This window comes from Neophocaena asiaeorientalis, unplaced genomic scaffold (assembly GCF_003031525.2).
Source record: "Neophocaena asiaeorientalis asiaeorientalis breed wild unplaced genomic scaffold, Neophocaena_asiaeorientalis_V1.1 scaffold43, whole genome shotgun sequence".
NCBI lineage: Eukaryota > Metazoa > Chordata > Mammalia > Artiodactyla > Phocoenidae > Neophocaena > Neophocaena asiaeorientalis.
The window spans coordinates 8,812,121-8,817,699 of record NW_020173674.1 but is presented as its reverse complement, the minus strand read 5'-3'; the positions used below and the strand labels follow the sequence as shown (position 1 = coordinate 8,817,699).

Below are 5,579 nucleotides of genomic sequence, written 5' to 3'. Positions count from 1 at the left end.
TTTAAAAAAAAAAAAAAAAAATTATACTTTAACAACCCCTGTGGTACACTGTCTTTTGTTGATCCATTTATTTATTTATTCAAAAAATATTTATTGAGAGTGAGAATTTAAATTCAGGAGGTCTGAGTCCCGAATTGGAGCTTTAGACAGTGTGCTAGTGTGGTTCTAACACCATGCCTCCCTCTGGCTAGCATCGTATCTTGCTTCCTCTTTCCAGCAAATGTCTTTACCTTTAAAGAGCTGGCTACACCTGCATTACCTGGGAGCCTGTTAGAAATGCTAACCTCAGGTCTTTTCACAGGCCAAATGAATTAGCATTTGCATTTACACAAGATCCCCAGGTGATCTGTATGCAAGCTAAAGTTTAAGAAGCACTTGTTCCCACAGTGCTGCCCACTTCTTAAGACACTTCAGTCATCCTACTTGATCTCTCAGCAGCACCTTACCCTCTTGACCCATTTCCTATTTCTTAAAACACTGTTTCCACAGTGCTTGGGACACTGCCCTCTCCTAGCCTTCCTCTTATGTTTCTGCTAACTTCTTCCTGATCCTTTGAGGTACATCTTCTGGCCCATTCCTCAAACATTAATGTTCCTCCAGTTATGTATTAGGCCCAACTTTTTACTTACTCTGCCTGGGCCACCTTATCCACTCCCATGATTTTAATGACCACCGTTATGCCTGTAGCTCCAGCCCACGATCTTTTTCCTGAGCTTCAGAGCTGTGCATCCAGTTGCCTTCTGGATGAACATTGTCACATGGTCCACAAACTTCTTAACTTTTCCAAATTGAATTCAACCTGCTTCTCCTATTTCACTCAATTGTCCAAGCTCCCCCACTGCCACTACCCTAATTGAGGCCTTTGACCCCAAGTTTTTTACAACAGACTTAATCTGACTCCCTGACCCTGGTTTCCTTTCTTTAGTCCATTCTCCATCTTGAAGCTGCAGTGATCTTTCTATATAAAATATTTGGTCCAGTCTCATGTCTCAGTTCATAACTCTTCAGTGCCCCTCCATAGTCTTTAGGTTATCGTCCAGATCATCATTATGGCCATTGAGACCCCTTTGCCCCTTTCCTTACTGCCACTCCCTCCCCAAGACAGATCCGCTCTGCCTGCCCACCATAAGCTTCCTGAGTTTAGAGATCATGTCTGTGTAAATCATTGTATCCCTATTGCCTAGCAGAGTAGAGGACACAAAGTAGGACTCAATATATACTAATTTATCCCTATAAATTTTTGAATGATCTTTTTCTAGCCCCAATTCATTGATAACCCTTCTTATCAAATGAGGTGCTTAGAGAGGTCTGGTGATTTTGCCCAGAGAGCAACCCTGCCCCCACCTGGCAGCAAGAGGCACTGCCTCACGTAATGGATGAGGAGGTATGCAAATAACTAGTTCTTTGCCAGGAACTGGGAGATAAGACAGTAAGTTAAGTTATTTGATAACAGAATTTCCTGGTCTCTGGGGAAGATGAGGATGTTGATGGTTGTAAGGACATGCTTACAAGCTGTGTTTGTGGACCTGAGTGAGGAAAGTTTGGGACAGGAAGAGATGATGGGGAGTTAATACAGATAATATCAATTCTAGGCCTTTTGGCTAAGATGAAGTGTAGTATCTGTTCTTATCAGTTTAGTATCTATGTCCTTTACCTGAGGACAACGTATTACATTGAGTTTTGGAACAAGGAGATAGAATAGGGGCTTGTTTTGTCAGCTCCATGCATCAACCTGGCATTGCAGTACTTCTAGGAATAGTGTACCCCTTTGGGGATATTTAGTTGTTAAACAAGAGATTTGTTAGCTATAACTTTGGTGAAATTATGTTTCCCTTAGAAAGAATAAGCATGATAAACTATGGCAACTGGATTCATTAGTAAAGGATTTGGTTATGGACTTGTAAGAGGTACTATAAACCATATGAAGTAGTCCAGAATTAGTCTAACAAGTATATCTGTTAATTCAACAACCAGTAATTACTTTATGTAATGGCAGAATATAGCAGTGGTCACCAAACTTTTTTGATTGCTCCTTATCAGTTAAGAAAAAAGCTAGAGGGAATTCCCTGGCAGTCCAGTGGTTGGGACTCTGCGCTTTCGCTGCTGAGGGCCTGGGTTCAATCCCTGCTCCGACAGCTAGGATCCCGCAAGCTGTGCAGCACAGCCAAAAAACCCCCGAAAAACAAAAAAAACTAGAACACCTAATATATGAAGAGTTTTTAGGGTAAGTCATATTTTATGTACATTATCAATTATTTGAAAAGGTAGAAAATTTTTCAAAGGATGAAATATAAACAGGAGTTCACATGTTTTCTTTGTAAATCATTGTATTGGCTAAGAGGATGCCTGAAATTAGAATCCTGGGTTCATCTTATGCTTTCTGATGAAGGCCAAGTCATTTTGTCTGTTTGGTGGTTTAGTGCTTCTTGCATGGTGGATTCTTTTTGGTGGACATTAATGTGTGATCCAGAAATCTTTGGCTTTGTGCACTCTCCCATATGTCCATCACCATTCTCTGCCCCAGACCTCATTGCCTTTGATCTTCTAGTCCTTTTCCTTCCAGTCCTCTAATCAGATGGCCAGGCCATTGGCCATTGATCTAGAATGTGTATATATTCTCATCTTGCGCTATTTCTCCTTCTACACAAGGTGGATCATCAGGTGTATAGCTGGCAGATTTTCTGTCTCTACTGTCTTTCAAGACCACTTCTGAATGTGACTGTCATCCATTTTCAGTTGGCACTCATAAGTTAACTCACCTGTAAATCATGCTTGGGCTTTTACTTCCTCCCTTAGCAGGTTATACAAGACATTCCTTATGACTATGGGTTCTTTTGCACAAGGGATGGGGATGCTTTTAGATGTATGGTGGATAGCAAGAGGTCTGGGCTACCTGCTCATGCAGTTTGCTTGTGTCCTCTGGTTCTGCTTAGTCTTGATTCTGAAGGTACCACTTCTATCTTTTGAAAGACTGCTGCTGGTCTGGTCTGACTGTTTGACTTAACAGGTCCAACCTATAATGGCAGCAGTTCTGACATAACTCATAACTCGTAATGGGAGCAAGTCTGACAACCAACTCATAATGGGAGCATTTCATAGTTACTTAGTGTTTCATAATGAAGTATTCCAATAACAGGCTAAGAGTTTTTTCTCAAAAGGCATGTATTTCTCTGCTGTGGACAGCCTGGCCTTGCTCTAGAATTTCAAGCCCCTGCTTTGCCCATTGGGGCTTGCCATAGGCTCCACACTGCATGATTTTCCGCCCTCTTAGGTCTCTTGGATGTTATGGCCTAAATGGCAGGGCTTCGTGCATTGCAGCTTGGACCTGCTGCAGAGCCCTTTCCTACTCTGGGTTGCACTCAAAGTTGGCAACTTACCATGTCATCTGGTGTATAGGTGGGAGCTTTATTTCTAGGAGTGGATAAGATAGGCACCATCCACACATCCTTTCTGTCTTTTATGGTGGCACTAATCTCTGTCCCTCTCCCCTTACTCCCTAGGATATGGTCATTTCTTTTTATTTACTATCATGGCTGAAGAGTGGGGGAGTTTCAGAGATTTCTACATTGCCTTTCCCACTATGATAGCTCTTCTCTCTTAGGCTAAGGACCCAAAGTAGAGGTTATACCAACTCATGAGTATATAAGTTCCACTAAACACTTGGGGACTGAAGAAATTACCTCTTCTGATGGGAATCGTGATGATGCTTTGGGTCTCTAGGCATCAGTGTCAGCTCAGATCCTGTGTCTAAAATGCTGAAAATATTTGCACATTCTCCTTTTCCAAATGTACAGTCATCTGAATAGATGATGAGTTCCCTTTTGGGAAGAACTGGGAGAGTCATTATAGTTTCATGATCCTTCCCCTAGGGACTTGGTTATCTCCTCAGTAACTGAGTTTTGGATGTGAAAATTGGCTCAGATCCAGGAACTAAGGAAGAGATTTTGGCACCATTTATTTTATTAAAAATTTTTTATTTTATTTATTTATTTACACAGCAGGTTCTTTTTTTTTTTTTTTTTTGTGGTACGTGGGCCTCTCACTGTTGCGGGGCACAGGCTCCGGACGCGCAGGCCCAGCGGCCATGGGTCCCGGGCCCAGCCGCTCCGCGGCATGTGGGATCCTCCCGGACCGGGGCACGAACCCACGTCCTCTGCAGCGGCAGGCGGACTCTCAACCACTGCGCCACCAGGGAAGCCCAGCAGGTTCTTATAGTTATCTGTTTTATACATATTAGTGTGTTTAAGTCAATCCCAATCTCCCAATTCATCCAACCACCACCACTCCCCCCACCACTTTCCCCCCTTGGTGTCCATACGTTTGTTTTCTACATCTGTGTCAAAACTTCTGCCCTGCAAACCGGTTCATCTGTACCGTTTTTCTAGGTTCCACATATATGCGTTAATATATGATATTTGTTCTTCTCTTTCTGACTTACTAAACTCTGTATGACAGTCTCTAGATCCACCCATATCTCTACAAATGACCCAATTTTGTTCCTTTTTATGGCTGAGTAATATTCCATTGTATATACGTACCACATCTTTCTCCAATGATCTTCCCGGACCGGGGCACAAACCCGCGTCCCCTGCATCGGCAGGCGGACTCTCAACCACTGCGCCACCAGGGAAGCCCCCCAATTTGTTTATTTTTGTTTTTATTTCCATTACTCTGGGAGGTGGATCAGAAAAGATCTTGCTGTGATTTATGTCAGTGTTCTTTCTATGTTTTCCTCTAAAGGCTTTATAGTGTCCAGTCTCCAGTCCATTAGGTCTCTAATCCATTTTGAGTTTATTTTTGTTTATGGTGTTAGGGAGTGCTCTAATTTCATTCTTTTACATGTAGTTGTCCAGTTTTCCCAGCACCACTTATTGAAGAGACTGTCTTTTCTCCAGTGTATATCCTTGCCTCCTTTGTCATAGATTAGTTGACCATAGGTGTGTGGGTTTATCTCTGGGCTTTCTATACTGTTCCATTGATCTATATTTCTGTTTTTGTGCCAGTACCATATTGTCTTGATTATTGTAGCTTTGTAGTATAGCCTGAAGTCAGGGAGTCTGATTCTTCCAGCTCCGTTTTTTTCCCTTAAGACTGCTTTAGCTATTCAGGGTCTTTTGTGTCTACATACAAATTTTAAGATTTTTTTGTTCTAGTTCTGTAAAAATATGCCACTGGTAATTTGATAGGGATTGCATTGAATCTGTAGATTGCTTTGGGTAGTATAGTCATTTTCACAATATTGATTCTTCCAATCCAAAAACATGGTATACCTCTCCACTTGTTTGTGTCATCTTTGATTTCTTTCATCAGTATCTTAAAATGTTCTGAGTACAGGTCTTTTACCTCCTTACTAGGTTTATTTTAAACCTTATACCTTACTAGGTATTTTATTGTTTTTGTTGCAATGGTGAATGGGATTGTTTCCTTAATTTCTCTTTCTGATTTTTCGTTGTTAGTGTATAGGAATGCAAGAGATGTCTGTGCATTAATTTTGTACCCTGCAACTTTACCAAATTTATTGATTAGTTCTAGTAGTTTTCTGGTGGCATCTTTAGGATTCTCTATGTATAGTATCATGT

At 41.4% G+C, this 5,579-nt stretch overlaps 1 non-coding gene across 1 annotated transcript; it reads left to right on the top strand.

Moving 5' to 3' along the window:
* Positions 1–1,581: 1,581 nt before the first annotated feature.
* On the top strand, positions 1,582–1,769 carry LOC112402549 (U2 spliceosomal RNA). Its single transcript, XR_003003723.1, has one exon. It is a non-coding gene; the product is annotated as a U2 spliceosomal RNA (small nuclear RNA).
* The last annotated feature ends 3,810 nt before the right edge of the window (positions 1,770–5,579 follow it).